General features: G+C 45.7%; 1 protein-coding gene and 1 pseudogene across 7 annotated transcripts in view; one reads left to right on the plus strand and one right to left on the minus strand.

Moving 5' to 3' along the window:
* TMEM140 (transmembrane protein 140) overlaps nt 1-14,767 on the plus strand; it is a 115,630-nt gene that overhangs the window by 64,755 nt on the left and 36,108 nt on the right. For 5 of the 7 annotated variants that reach the window (XR_016313204.1, XR_016313207.1, XR_016313202.1 and 2 more), the window contains one exon: nt 4,904-4,994. The exons of the other annotated variants lie outside the window; for them this stretch is intronic. The gene's annotated coding sequence lies outside the window, so the exon portion shown is untranslated. The remainder of the gene's footprint in view (nt 1-4,903; nt 4,995-14,767) is intronic. 7 annotated transcript variants of the gene reach the window in all.
* Nucleotides 9,759-9,871, minus strand: LOC149459698 (U2 spliceosomal RNA; annotated as a pseudogene).

The following is a 14,767-nucleotide window of genomic DNA, read 5'->3' on the forward strand; positions in this document are numbered from 1 at the left end:
CATGCGGTTAATAAATAAAAAGTGAGAAGGAAACAGAGAAAGAGAGAGAAAAAGAAACATAGAGAGAAAGAAAGAGAGATAAAAAGAAAGAAAGAGAGAAGGAAAGCAAGAAAGAGATTATTATTATACAGGATTTATATAGCGCCAACAGTTTGCTCAGTGCTTTACAATATAACGGGAGACAATACAGCAACAATACAGTTCAATACAAGAGGGTAAGCTCCTTGGAGCTTACAATCTAAGAGAAAGAAAGAAAGGAAGAAAGGAAGGAAGGAAGGAAGGAAGGTGTTTATCACACAGAGAAGCTTCACACACCAAGCAAGATTTAACAGCAGGTACAGGAGAGTCCACACAATAAGTGCAGCGGAGCTTAGGATTCTGATCTGGTTGAATAGACAGAACACCCTCTACTATTTTTCGCACGATTAGGTTGCTTTGCAGTGCAGGATGTTCTTAAAACTCTTGGCATTCAGCGCAGGACTAACCTTCAGATGGGTTTTGGGTATCCCGCCATTGATTAATACAGCCATGGTAGAAGTTGTGCCCACATCTCAGCATCACAGGATCGCTGAAATATTTAAACAGATAGGGCAGTCCAATTCCTTTCTCAGATCAGAGGATGCCATAGAGAACAGTAATGCAGTGAAGTGTGTGAAGGCAAAAGTGACTTTTCTCTATAGCAACAGCTGGGTGCGGCCTAGGAGATTTATATCAATATCATTGTTTAGCAGTGATTTGGCAAGGGAATGTACTGGGTCTAAGGGCGAAAGGGAAAGAAAGAAGAGAGAAAGAAGGAGGAAGATGAATAGAGAGAGATCAATAAATAGGAACAGAAAGGAAAAAGAGAGAGAGAGAAAGAGACAAAAAAACAGAACAAGGGTGAAACTCTCTCTATAAAGCTAGCCATACTTGAAATTCAATCCATGTATGGGCAGGCTGATTACACCAAAGTCCAGCCATCCATCGATTTGGGTACAACTATCCTGTCAGATTTTTTTAAAGTCATTTAATACCACCAGCTATAGCTGCTAACAGTAACTATTGTGTTCTGCCAGCCAGGAAAGGTCACCATGCCCCCCACCGCCAGAACAGGGGCTTTCCCCCATCTTGTGAGTCAAAAGAGTGCACTTACTTTTGCACTCCTGTGACTCAGAGTCAGCTCATAGCAGGCTATTGCCTACTTCCAGCTTATGTCACAGAGCCACTCTGGAATGATCCCAACCATGTTATTGGGATACACCGAGATGCCTAATTGACAACTGGTTCCAGCTCTCAGCATGTGGCTGAGAGCAAAAGCCAGCTGTGCCCACCCTCTCTCTTGCTCGTTGCCCAGTGAGCACTGGAGGGGCAGAGTGGAGTGCAGTGACTGACAGACACTGGTCTCCACTCTGAACAGACTGAGAACTGAGCGATCAGCATTCATGTGATCTCTCCATTCTTGGTCTAAAACCAATGTCAGACAGCTGCAGCATCACACCGATGTCATGTATGTAGGTGTAGCACCCTCCTAGTTTAGCTAGGGGGAGCTAGACTTCAGTGGTTAGACAGGGACTGAGCAACAGCCCAGGTGTAATAGCCAGAGAGGGGTCAAATTGTGGTCAGAGTTGAGAGGCTCTGCAGGCCAGCCCCTCTGGAATTTTCCCTGATCGAGGGCCTTTGGAGGAAGGCCTTAGAGGCAGTGGGTGGATCTGAGGAGTGGATGGCTGCACTCTTGAGGGGTCCTAGCCAATCCCCAACAGAAGGCTTGGTAAGGGGCTGGGCACCTTTAAAAGTGTTGGAGCCTGCTCAGTGAAAGGAGTGTGGGAGAGGAGTCCAATGGAAGAGTGAGAGGGGAAGATGTGAGGCTAAAGAAGGATGCTGCAAGAAGGCCTAGTGGGATGGTGCTTGCCGGCAAGCCTGGAGCTGCAAAGGTGAAAAGCTTGGAACTCACTGACCCCCTGTATGGCAGGGATGGAGCAGCTCAGCTGATAGGCTTGGTAGCAGCAGCCAACTTGCAAGTGGTACAGGAGAGGATCTGAGTGAGTACACCTGCACCCCTTGGGCAGATAGGGGAAGGAGCACTCTAATGGGAAACCAGATTATCTCCCTACTAGTGACTGTTTGCCTAGTTAAAGTGACAGGAGCCAGATCTCCTGCTCTGGAAAACCTCCAGATTGCTGTGTGAAGAGGAGAATGTAATCCAAGGTCTGGGGTGGTACATCAAGGAGTTGCTGGCTAGCTCTCCAACAGACACTGTGCTGCAGAGAGAGCTTGTGAATAGTTCCAGGAAGTGTGTCCTCAGTTGTCAGTTCTCTTGGGCATCCTATACCCCCCTAATCCTATCCCAGTTAAAAATCCCCTCAATAAACAACAAAACAAAAGCTCAAGGACTGATTTATGACTCTGGATCAGGGGCGGACTGCACATTTGGAAACTCGGGCAGTGCCCGAGGGCCCGGGGTCAGTAGGGGGCCCCATGAGATGCCCTTGGTACTTTTTTCATAGGCTTTTTTGAGTTTGGGCAAGGACACAGGGGCCACATGATCCCCTATTGCCCAAGGGCCCCATGAGTTGTCACTCCGCCCCTGCTCTGGATGCAAGCTTGTGTGGAGAATGCAGATTACCTGGCTGTGAAGGACTATAGGGGAACCTAAATCCAAGGGGGTAGTGCTACATAGGTTTCTGTTTACGTACCCCAAACGTCTCCTTTAAGTTTTAATGATGCAAGTTTTTGAAATGCATTTGGTTTGTTCAGTATTCAGTGTTCCAAAGCTTGCAACTATAAAAATAAAACACCTTCAATTTAGAGCTGTCCTGCAGAAATACCCTTTTGCTATTAGTTGCAAATACACACACACATATATACAGTGTGGCAACCTGTCAAAGTGTAAAAAGGATATTTCACCCGGGATTCTCAACAAGGCAGGTGCTTGTTTAATGCAGAGGAAACTGTCTTTTCACTTTCTTCATTTGTTTGTAAAGTCAATTTTTGGATCTGGAGCCTGGAGATTTCAAAGTGATTTGAGAAACAAAAAGTCAAATCTGACACATTCCATGCAAAAGCCCAAAAATTGACTGGATAAAATTATTGGCACTCTCAATTTAATATTTGGTAGCACACCCTTGGAAAAAATAACTGAAATCAATCGCTTCCTGTAACCATCAATGAGTTTCTTACACCTCTCTACTGGAAATCTGGACCACTCTTCTTTCGCCAACTGCTCCAGGTCTGTCAGATTGGAACGGTTCCTTTTCCCAACTGCTGTTTTGAGATGTATCCACAGGAGCTCTATGACATTGAGATCTGGACTTATTGCTGGCCAGTTCAGTACTCTCCAGCATCTTGTCTTAAACCATTTCTGGGTGCTTTTTGACGTGTTTCTTGTGTGAGATGGGGAAACAGCTTTCATTGTTTGAACACTGATTAAAGTAAATTAAAAACGTTCTGACTGACATTCTGCAGTTTAGCCACAAGATGTCACTGTTTTTTCTAACACAGCCTCAGACCGCATAGAGGTTTCTATATTCATGAAGGGGTGGGGTTTGACACTTGGAGAGTGAACAGGAAAAAGAAGGGTAGCCATGCTTGAGAGAGAAGATGGCTGAGTGATCTGAGAATCCGTCGCCATCCAGCTGTGAGGACGGCCCTCCGTAATCAGAAATTCACTTGAGTGAAGCTGATGGTGTTGAAGACGCTAACCCTGTTCAAAGAAAGGAAGATTTGCTGCCAGGAAGCTGATGAGGACAGAGGAGCAAAGCAACATATACTGCTGATGACATCGCATGCTTAGCGGAGAGACATCTGTTCTGTTCAGAGTCACCAGCGGATGTAAAGCAGACCCGGGTCGGTAAGATCGTGCACGCACTTGTGTCAGGCCACAAGTGTTGTTACTGATCATTGGAAGGACTCCACAACTTAAAGTGACATTTCACATTGGAGAGCTGATAAAATCCTACAAACTCAAGCCAGACTGGCATTTTGCTCAGAAGGAATACTCAGGCACGTGTCACAGGTCCAGTTATGGGAGGGGGAATACTGTAGATTTGTGTAAGATTGTAAGCTGTTGTGCTGCACCGAAGGCTAGCCCATACCATACACCCATACACTGATTCCTGTTCTCTTTTAGGGTAATAACAGGTAATGTGTGGCAGCTTAGTTGTGCCCGCCAGTAAGTAAATTACTACACTTTCTACCTTCATCCATCAGAAGGTGCTGTGCTGTGCAGCACAAGGGTCTCAGCCTTTGGGCTGGGTGTATGTAAATTTATTGTATAATCCAGCATTTGTGGATTTGTTTATTTGCCACATCTAAGTAAAATTCTGTTGTGACAAAAGCTGGTGTTGGGGTTGCTTTCATTGTTCGTGACTTCACTGTATCCTGGGGAGACCACCCCAGTACACGGCTTACACTTGGGCCAATGACCCATGCCCTTTGACGAAGACCCAACTTTCTGACACTGGGCCCTACATTGCACCTCAGATTTCTTTGGTAGTCTTCAGATTTCATAATGCCATGCACATGATCAAGACATCCAGTGACAACCTCAAAACATCAGTGAACAGTAGGGACTGTGTTTTTTTCTTTAAAGGCCTCATTTCTTTTTCTGAAAACAGTAGAATGATGGGCTTTACCAAAAAGCTGTCATTTTGTTTCGTCTGTCCACAGCACATTCTCCCAAAAGGATTTTGGCTTCCTCAGACAAGTTTTGGCAAACTCCAATCTGGCTTTTTTATGTTTATGGCCTCCTACCATAATGTCTCTTTTCATTCAGATTGCGATGTATAGTGTTAGCTGACACAGTTGTACTCTGTGCCTGCAGGTCAGTTTGAATTTGTCAGGAAGTTGATCGAAGTTCTTTATCCACCATTCAAACAATTCTTCATTGCAATCTTTAATCATGTTTTTCTCTTTCGCCCACATCCAGGGAGATTAGCTACAGTGCCATGGGCTGTAAACTTCTTGGCAATGTTATGCACAGTGGACACAGGAACATTAAGATCTGTTAACTGATACAGGTAAGTTTAATTACAAATTACAGGAGCAGCACAAACTTGGAATGCAATTATTTCTAACAATTTTGAGAAGGTGCCAATAATTTTGTCCAGTCCATTTTGGGCTTTTGCATGGAATGTGTCAGATTTGGCTTTTTGTTTCTCCACGTTTTTGTGTCATACCAATACAAACAAAAGAAATAAACATGATAATACCTAAACATTTGTAATTGCAATAATTTTCTGGGTGAAATGGTGCATTATCTGACAGAAATGCAGTGGTGCCAATATTTTTGGCCATGACCGTATATATTATGCTATGGGGGGTGTTTAGCTCAGTGGTAGATGCTTTGTTTGTGGAAGGCCACTTCAGACAGAACTGTTTTTTTTCCCCAAAATAATATTATTGAAATTTTCAGAATTACACACGTAGCAACCAAATTATCAGGGCTCATGGCCCTAACAGAAAACCAACAGACTATAAGCTTAAAACAACAGGAGAAATCAACCTTTTGGACTGTGGCTGTCGTTGGCCAAAAATCGATCAAGTACAGCCTAATATGACTAAGACAAAGATGAAAGTCAAGGTCACACTGGTGTCAATAACCCCGGACCAGTTCAATAAGTAGATGTCAAGAGAAACATGGATGACAGGAATGCAGCTTGATGTTAAGGAACATGCTGTTGCCTAAGTGAGCATATCAGGTAGTCAATAGTACATATGTACTGCCTTATGCTAATTTTCCTGTGAGCAACAAAAAAAAAAAGAAACATAACTAAGAGGTGCTTGAGGGAGGTAAGTCCAGGCTAGAAGAAGAAAATGGGAGGTTAGGTCCAGGCACCGGGTTTGATGAGGAGCTTGAGTTTGCCCAGCAAATTAGTAAGATTAGCTTTTGCGTACCATTCAGTAAATTGAAAGGAGGACATCAGCTGAGCTGTTTCCGATGTGAAGAAAGAATACTCTATGAAGGATCTCCAATGCGTAAAGAAGCATTTTGTGGGTGCATAATTTTGGACCATGGCACCCAGCTTCTCCAAGTATAATGGTGATTGCAGGTCTCATTTAACAGTGGTGACAGAAGGCACTACTGGGGATGTCCAAGCCTTAAGGAGGGCTCTCCTGGCTGCCAACAGATAAATATGGACACAGGAGGGTAAGCAGCACTTCCTGGAGGAAGGTGTAGTAGACTGTTGCCCATCATATCCAAACAGATAAAGGTGCAGTTCCTTTGGTAAGGAGATCTTTATAACGTATGGATGTATTGCAGTAGCTGGTCCCAAAAGGAACAAATCGCTGTGAATGACCAGAAGTGGTAGAGCAGGGTGGGTCTGGTTGCTCCACACCATGGACAGGAGATGGCCAATAACAGATTAGCGCAGTCCAGACGGAACTGATTAAAGTGCCTGGTAGTCCTCTTTTATTAAAAAGAAAACGGAAAGTCCATAAAACATATTGTTTTCCACACTGAGTTCTTCTCCAGCAAAAGATACAAATGTAAAATGGTAGAGCACCTGGCTCTTAAGCTCTAACTCAGCTTTAATCGCAGAACCTCTGGTCTTTACGTTGGCCACCCAGACTACAGGTTCTTTATTGCAGACGGCTTCTTTCTAATGCACACAGCTTCTCTGGTCTTAGTCCTCAGGGCTTTATCTGTCTCACTCTGCCACACACACACCTGCTCTCTAGCTCCAGGAGATGGCTTAGAGTCCTCCTGACTCCTGGATGACAGACCCTCCAGTCTCTCTTGAGTGGAGCCCTGAGGGATTCCCAAACCTCCATTATAAGGTCTGTGTGAACCCGGACACACACCCTGCTGGTCCTGTGATTCCATCTTGCCCAAGACATTGTGAAATCTCTAAACTATGGAGCCTGTCATGGAAACTTTCTATTTACAGGTTGAACTTTAAATGTGTCATATATTAGTGTTATCCATATGTCTCTCGTGTGGCTTAATTAAAGCTCTGAAGGCTGCAATTAGGCCATGCACATGTAAAATGTATATATTACAGTACTCAGCTAATGGATGAGATGGCAGATCTGCACTTATAGATCGGTGTGAATGCCGCCGGCGGTAGGCCTGTATCCACATATCAGCAGCATAGTACCACATGGACTTCGTATAGCCAGGCGCTGGGCAGTGCGAACTCCGCGTGTAGGCTCATGTATATCTTACAAGCCACTACCGACCTGAACTGTATCTGGATGGATGTGATCATATCGGGCCCATTCAGATACAGACTGACACTGTTTAATCTAAGGGATGCTTGTACAGGGAATGGACATACTAGTAGGAGCTGATAGCATGGAAATGATGGGAAAGGGGGAGGGGAGAACTGGTTTCCAGTATAGATAAAAGGAAAGGCTACGCTCCAATCAGGATGTACATTCTGTGCATAGACACCCCCTATGCATTGTTCTGTGGGAGGGGATTGACCTGACCCCCCCCCCCTGCATGGGGGGGGCGTGTGTGTGCTTGTAATAAAACAGGAGGCCGGGGTTGAAACCAGTCTCAGAGTGAATTCCAACTTCAACCTGAGAGTGTCGTGTGATCATTCCTGGGTAATGGGAGCTCCATTTTCCCCACATCTCAACAGAGCTAAACCATTTGGAGGCGCAGGAATCGTGGAGTTTAGCTGCAGTCGCGGTAAGCGAAGTTCGCACAGCTTTATGGGGGATTGCTGCGCATCCAACTGCGGACACTCACGGTAAGGAGAAATTCGTTGAAAGTGAATTTCCAAGACAAGCACCATCCAGAAATACCAAAGCCTGCAAACCCTGTGTCTTTTCCTTGACCAATTCCACAATGACAGAGCCTCATACACACACATATAGTAGATTAATTGATGGCTGTGTTGTACATAATTTATTGGTTTATTCACACATCCAGTGTTGCCCAAAACAGCCCCAACACAAGTACAAGGCATTATGTTTAATGCCCTATGACTGCAGTTCACATAAGAAAATTAAAAAAGTTGTAATTTTGTGCCGTGCGTTCCGATGAACTATAACTCATAGAATTGCGCTGAAGGGAATAAAATGCTTTAGAGGTTTTTTAGACTAGGTTCACACTAATGCGGTTCTGGAAATGCTACAATCCATGTGCGTTTCCTGCACTGAATTCCAATTGCACTGCTCATGCGATCTGCTGTGGGTGTCTACACAAAGTTAACAACACCCTAAACGCAGGTCGCAAATGCATTGTATGGCTCCAAAAAAAGTGTATGCACATCTTTGATGCAATGCTGTGTGATTTGAGCCCATTCAAAATGAATGGTCTCACATCACACTTGTCTTGGAAATTCGCTTTTAACGAATTTCTCCTTACCGTGAGTACCCGCAGTTGGATGCGTAGAAATCCTCCATAAAGCTGTGTGAATCTCGCTGCAGCCGTATTACGCCCTCCACTTACCGCGACTTCAGCTAAACTCCACAATTCCTGCGCCTCCAACTGGTTTAGCTCTCTTGAGATGTGGGGAAAATGGAGCTCCCGTTACCCAGGAATGATCACACAACACACTCAGGTTGCAGTTGGAATTCACTCTGAGCCCAGGTCCAACCCCAGACTCTTGTTTTATTAAAAGCACATACACGCCCCCCCCACATGAGAGTCAGGTCAATCCCCTCCCACAGAACAATGTATGGGTAGTGTCTATACACAGAATTAGAGATGAGCGAATCGAAGTAGGCGAAGTGGAATTCGAGTCGAATATTGGAAAATTTTCGATTCGCGCCGAATCCGAAAAATAGCCTACTTCGGACGCGCGAATCGAAATTTTTCCTAAAATGGCGGCGGACATGTGCGGCGACGGAGCGGGGATGTCTGGGAAGGCGCGCAGACAAGGCGCGCTGACCCATAATGCATTCCTTAATGACATGTGATCGCATTAGCCAATCAGCAGCCAGCCAGCCAGCACTGTGTAATTTTTTTTATTTTTTTTTAAGTCCGCAAACGTGCAGCTATAACGAAAAAACCCGTAAGTGTTCACAAAAAAGTGCAAGTGCAAAACACCACACAAAAAGTGCACTTAAGGGTGTGCTTTTGTCCTACCCCCGAAGGGGTTGAACCGTTACCCTGATCCCCCGGGGCACGAAGCTCCTGACAGGGACAAGGTTCCCATTTGGTCCTCCTGGCCAAAAGGCCTGGTGGACCACCGTTCCTTATGTCCAGCCGAAGCCGGACATCCAGTACTAGGTCAGGGGGTTCTCCCGAAGAGAAAACCCCCTAGGGACAGGGGAGGAAGGAACCGTATGGCCACACATCCTCCCCCTAGACGTCAGGGTAGGCCCGAGGACCCACACCCTCCATCCTGTGAGAAAAACACACACAAAAGTAAAAGGTGACAAACGTGGGGTGAGGAAAAATAAATAAATAAATAATTAAATAAATCTATAAAAATAATAAAAAGTGTCGTGCCCAAATTGTGCACTGACCAGACCCTGAGGCCTGTAGCAAAAAAATTGCCCAGAACTTGACCAAAAGGCCCGGTCCTAGAGGCGCAGTGCAAAAAGTGTTAAACTCGGTGACCATGTGCTCATTCACAGCATGGGGTCCCACACCCAAGTGTTACTCAGAGCACCCCTGAGGCGACTACTCAGGGGGCACCTAGTTTGCGGACTCTCTGCCTTCCCAGCCCCAGGCCAGACCAAGGTAGACCGTCCAAATCAGGAGGCAACTGGGTCCTTCAGACGTTCCAAAGGAGAATTACTCCCGAGGCCCCAGAACGAATCATGGCGCTCCCCGGTTTCTGTCCTCCCCGTAATAGCCATCCAGACCCCCATCATACCAGTGAGGGTACCATACAACAACCATCCTCTTACCAGAATGGTCGGTAGCACCCTCACTGGACACTGATAAGAACAGATACTACACTTGATCTTAGCCAAAAGGCCGAGAAGCCAGCACTGTGTAATGGTCGAGCTATAAATAGCGGCCATTTTAGAATTCTTCATTTGCCTCCAGTCATTCAAGAGAGGCAGACCGCTCTGTATTAGGGACAGAGTTAGGGCAACAGAAACGTTACTTGGGGACAGAGAAACGTTACTTAGGGACAGAGAAGCATTACTCAGGGACACAGAATTGTTAATGAGGGCCACAGAATCGTTACTTAGGGCCAAAGAAACTCTAGTTAGGGCCACAGAATTGTTACTCAGGGACAGACAGAATTGTTACTGAGTGCCAGAGAATTGTTACTTAGGGCCACAGAAACGTTAGTTAGGGCCACAGAATTGTTACTCAGGGACAGACACAGAATTGTTACTGAGGGCCACAGAACTGTTACTTAGGGCCACAGAAACGTTATTAGGGCCACAGAATTGTTACTCAGGGACAGACAGAATTGTTACTGAGTGCCAGAGAATTGTTACTTAGGGCCACAGAAACGTTAGTTAGGGCCACAGAATTGTTACTCAGGGACAGACACAGAATTGTTACTGAGGGCCACAGAACTGTTACTTAGGGCCACAGAAACGTTAGTTAGGGCCACAGAATTGTTACTCAGGGACAGACAGAATTGTTACTGAGTGCCAGAGAATTGTTACTTAGGGCCACAGAAACGTTAGATAGGGCCACAGAATTGTTACTCAGGGACAGACACAGAATTGTTACTGAGGGCCACAGAACTGTTACTTAGGGCCACAGAAACGTTAGTTAGGGCCACAGAATTGTTACTCAGGGACACAGAATTGTTACTGAGGGCCACAGAACCGTTACTTAGGGCCACAGAATTGTTACTCAGGGACAGACACAGAATTGTTACTCAGGGACACAGAATTGTTACTGAGGGCCACAGAACCGTTACTTAGGGCCACAGAATTGTTACTCAGGGACACAGAATTGTTACTGAGGGCCACAGAACTGTTACTTAGGGCCACAGAAACGTTAGTTAGGGCCACAGAATTGTTACTCGGACAGACACAGAATTGTTACTGAGGGCCACAGAATTGTTACTGAGGGCCACAGAACCGTTACTTAGGGCCACAGAATTGTTACTCAGGGACACAGAATTGTTACTGAGGGCCACAGAACCGTTACTTAGGGCCACAGAATTGTTACTCAGGGACAGACACAGAATTGTTACTCAGGGACACAGAATTGTTACTGAGGGCCACAGAACCGTTACTTAGGGCCACAGAATTGTTACTCAGGGACACAGAATTGTTACTGAGGGCCACAGAACCGTTACTTAGGGCCACAGAATTGTTACTCAGGGACACAGAATTGTTACTTAGGGCCACAGAAACGTTACTCAGGGACACAGAATTGTTACTGAGGGCCACAGAACTGTTACTTAGGGCCACAGAAACGTTAGTTAGGGCCACAGAATTGTTACTCAGGGACAGACACAGAATTGTTACTGAGGGCCACAGAATTGTTACTTAGGGCCACAGAAACGTTACTCAGGGACACAGAATTGTTACTGAGGGCCACAGAACCGTTACTTAGGGCCACAGAATTGTTACTCAGGGACAGACACAGAATTGTTACTCAGGGACACAGAATTGTTACTGAGGGCCACAGAACCGTTACTTAGGGCCACAGAAACGTTACTCAGGGACACAGAATTGTTACTGAGGGCCACAGAACCGTTACTTAGGGCCACAGAATTGTTACTCAGGGATAGACACAGAATTGTTACTGAGGGACACAGAATTGTTACTGAGGGACACAGAACCGTTACTTAGGGCCACAGAAACGTTAATCAGGGACACAGAATTGTTACTGAGGGCCACAGAACCGTTACTTAGGTCCACATAAACGTTATTCAGGGACACAGAATTGTTACTGAGGGCCACAGAACTGTTACTTAGGGCCACAGAAACATTAGTTAGGGCCACAGAATTGTTACTCAGGGACAGACAGAATTGTTACTGAGGGCCACAGAACTGTTACTTAGGGCCACAGAAACGTTAGTTAGGGCCACAGAATTGTTACTCGGACAGACAGAGAATTGTTACTGAGGGCCACAGAATTGTTACTGAGGGCCACAGAACCGTTACTTAGGGCCACAGAATTGTTACTCAGGGACACAGAATTGTTACTGAGGGCCACAGAACCGTTACTTAGGGCCACAGAATTGTTACTCAGGGACAGACACAGAATTGTTACTCAGGGACACAGAATTGTTACTGAGGGCCACAGAACCGTTACTTAGGGCCACAGAATTGTTACTCAGGGACACAGAATTGTTACTGAGGGCCACAGAACCGTTACTTAGGGCCACAGAATTGTTACTCAGGGACACAGAATTGTTACTTAGGGCCACAGAAACGTTACTCAGGGACACAGAATTGTTACTGAGGGCCACAGAACTGTTACTTAGGGCCACAGAAACGTTAGTTAGGGACACAGAATTGTTACGCAGGGACAGACACAGAATTGTTACTGAGGGCCACAGAATTGTTACTTAGGGCCACAGAAACGTTACTCAGGGACACAGAATTGTTACTGAGGGCCACAGAACCGTTACTTAGGGCCACAGAATTGTTACTCAGGGACAGACACAGAATTGTTACTCAGGGACACAGAATTGTTACTGAGGGCCACAGAACCGTTACTTAGGGCCACAGAAACGTTACTCAGGGACACAGAATTGTTACTGAGGGCCACAGAACCGTTACTTAGGGTCACAGAATTGTTACTCAGGGACAGACACAGAATTGTTACTGAGGGACACAGAATTGTTACTGAGGGCCACAGAACCGTTACTTAGGGCCACAGAAACGTTAATCAGGGACACAGAATTGTTACTGAGGGCCACAGAACCGTTACTTAGGTCCACATAAACGTTATTCAGGGACACAGAATTGTTACTGAGGGCCACAGAACTGTTACTTAGGGCCACAGAAACGTTAGTTAGGGCCACAGAATTGTTACTCAGGGACAGACAGAATTGTTACTGAGGGCCACAGAACTGTTACTTAGGGCCACAGAAACGTTAGTTAGGGCCACAGAATTGTTACTCGGACAGACACAGAATTGTTACTGAGGGCCACAGAATTGTTACTGAGGGCCACAGAACCGTTACTTAGGGCCACAGAATTGTTACTCAGGGACACAGAATTGTTACTGAGGGCCACAGAACCGTTACTTAGGGCCACAGAATTGTTACTCAGGGACACAGAATTGTTACTTAGGGCCACAGAAACGTTACTCAGGGACACAGAATTGTTACTGAGGGCCACAGAACTGTTACTTAGGGCCACAGAAACGTTAGTTAGGGACACAGAATTGTTACTCAGGGACAGACAGAATTGTTACTGAGGGCCACAGAATTGTTACTTAGGGCCACAGAAACGTTACTCAGGGACACAGAATTGTTACTGAGGGCCACAGAACCGTTACTTAGGGCCACAGAATTGTTACTCAGGGACACAGAATTGTTACTGAGGGCCACAGAACTGTTACTTAGGGCCACAGAAACGTTACTCAGGGACACAGAATTGTTACTGAGGGCCACAGAACCATTACTTAGGGCCACAGAATTGTTACTCAGGGACAGACACAGAATTGTTACTGAGGGACACAGAATTGTTACTGAGGGCCACAGAACCGTTACTTAGGGCCACAGAAACGTTAATCAGGGACACAGAATTGTTACTGAGGGCGACAGAACCGTTACTTAGGTCCACATAAACGTTATTCAGGGACACAGAATTGTTACTGAGGGCCACAGAACTGTTACTTAGGGCCACAGAAACGTTAGTTAGGGCCACAGAATTGTTACTCAGGGACAGACACAGAATTGTTACTGAGGGACACAGAATTGTTACTGAGGGACACAGAACTGTTACTTAGGGCCACATAATTGTTACTCAGGGACACAGAATTGTTACTGAGGGCCACAGAACCGTTACTTAGGGCCACAGAATTGTTACTCAGGGACAGACACAGAATTGTTACTGAGGGCCACAGAACTGTTACTTAGGGCCACAGAAACGTTATTAGGGCCACAGAATTGTTACTCAGGGACAGACACAGAATTGTTACTGAGGGACACAGAACTGTTACTTAGGGCCACATAATTGTTACTCAGGGACACAGAATTGTTACTGAGGGCCACAGAACCGTTACTTAGGGCCACAGAATTGTTACTCAGGGACAGACACAGAATTGTTACTGAGGGCCACAGAACTGTTACTTAGGGCCACAGAAACGTTATTAGGGCCACAGAATTGTTACTCAGGGACAGACAGAATTGTTACTGAGTGCCAGAGAATTGTTACTTAGGGCCACAGAAACGTTAGTTAGGGCCACAGAATTGTTACTCAGGGACAGACACAGAATTGTTACTGAGGGCCACAGAACTGTTACTTAGGGCCACAGAAACGTTAGTTAGGGCCACAGAATTGTTACTCAGGGACAGACAGAATTGTTACTGAGTGCCAGAGAATTGTTACTTAGGGCCACAGAAACGTTAGATAGGGCCACAGAATTGTTACTCAGGGACAGACACAGAATTGTTACTCAGGGACACAGAATTGTTACTGAGGGCCACAGAACCGTTACTTAGGACCACAGAATTGTTACTCAGGGACACAGAATTGTTACTGAGGGCCACAGAACCGTTACTTAGGGCCACAGAATTGTTACTCAGGGACACAGAATTGTTACTTAGGGCCACAGAAACGTTACTCAGGGACACAGAATTGTTACTGAGGGCCACAGAACTGTTACTTAGGGCCACAGAAACGTTAGTTAGGGACACAGAATTGTTACTCAGGGACAGACAGAATTGTTACTGAGGGCCACAGAATTGTTACTTAGGGCCACAGAAACGTTACTCAGGGACACAGAATT

Source organism: Staurois parvus, unplaced genomic scaffold (assembly GCF_062004578.1).
Source record: "Staurois parvus isolate SC_StPar_1 unplaced genomic scaffold, SC_StPar_1.0 ptg000249l, whole genome shotgun sequence".
Classification (NCBI taxonomy): Eukaryota; Metazoa; Chordata; class Amphibia; order Anura; family Ranidae; genus Staurois; species Staurois parvus.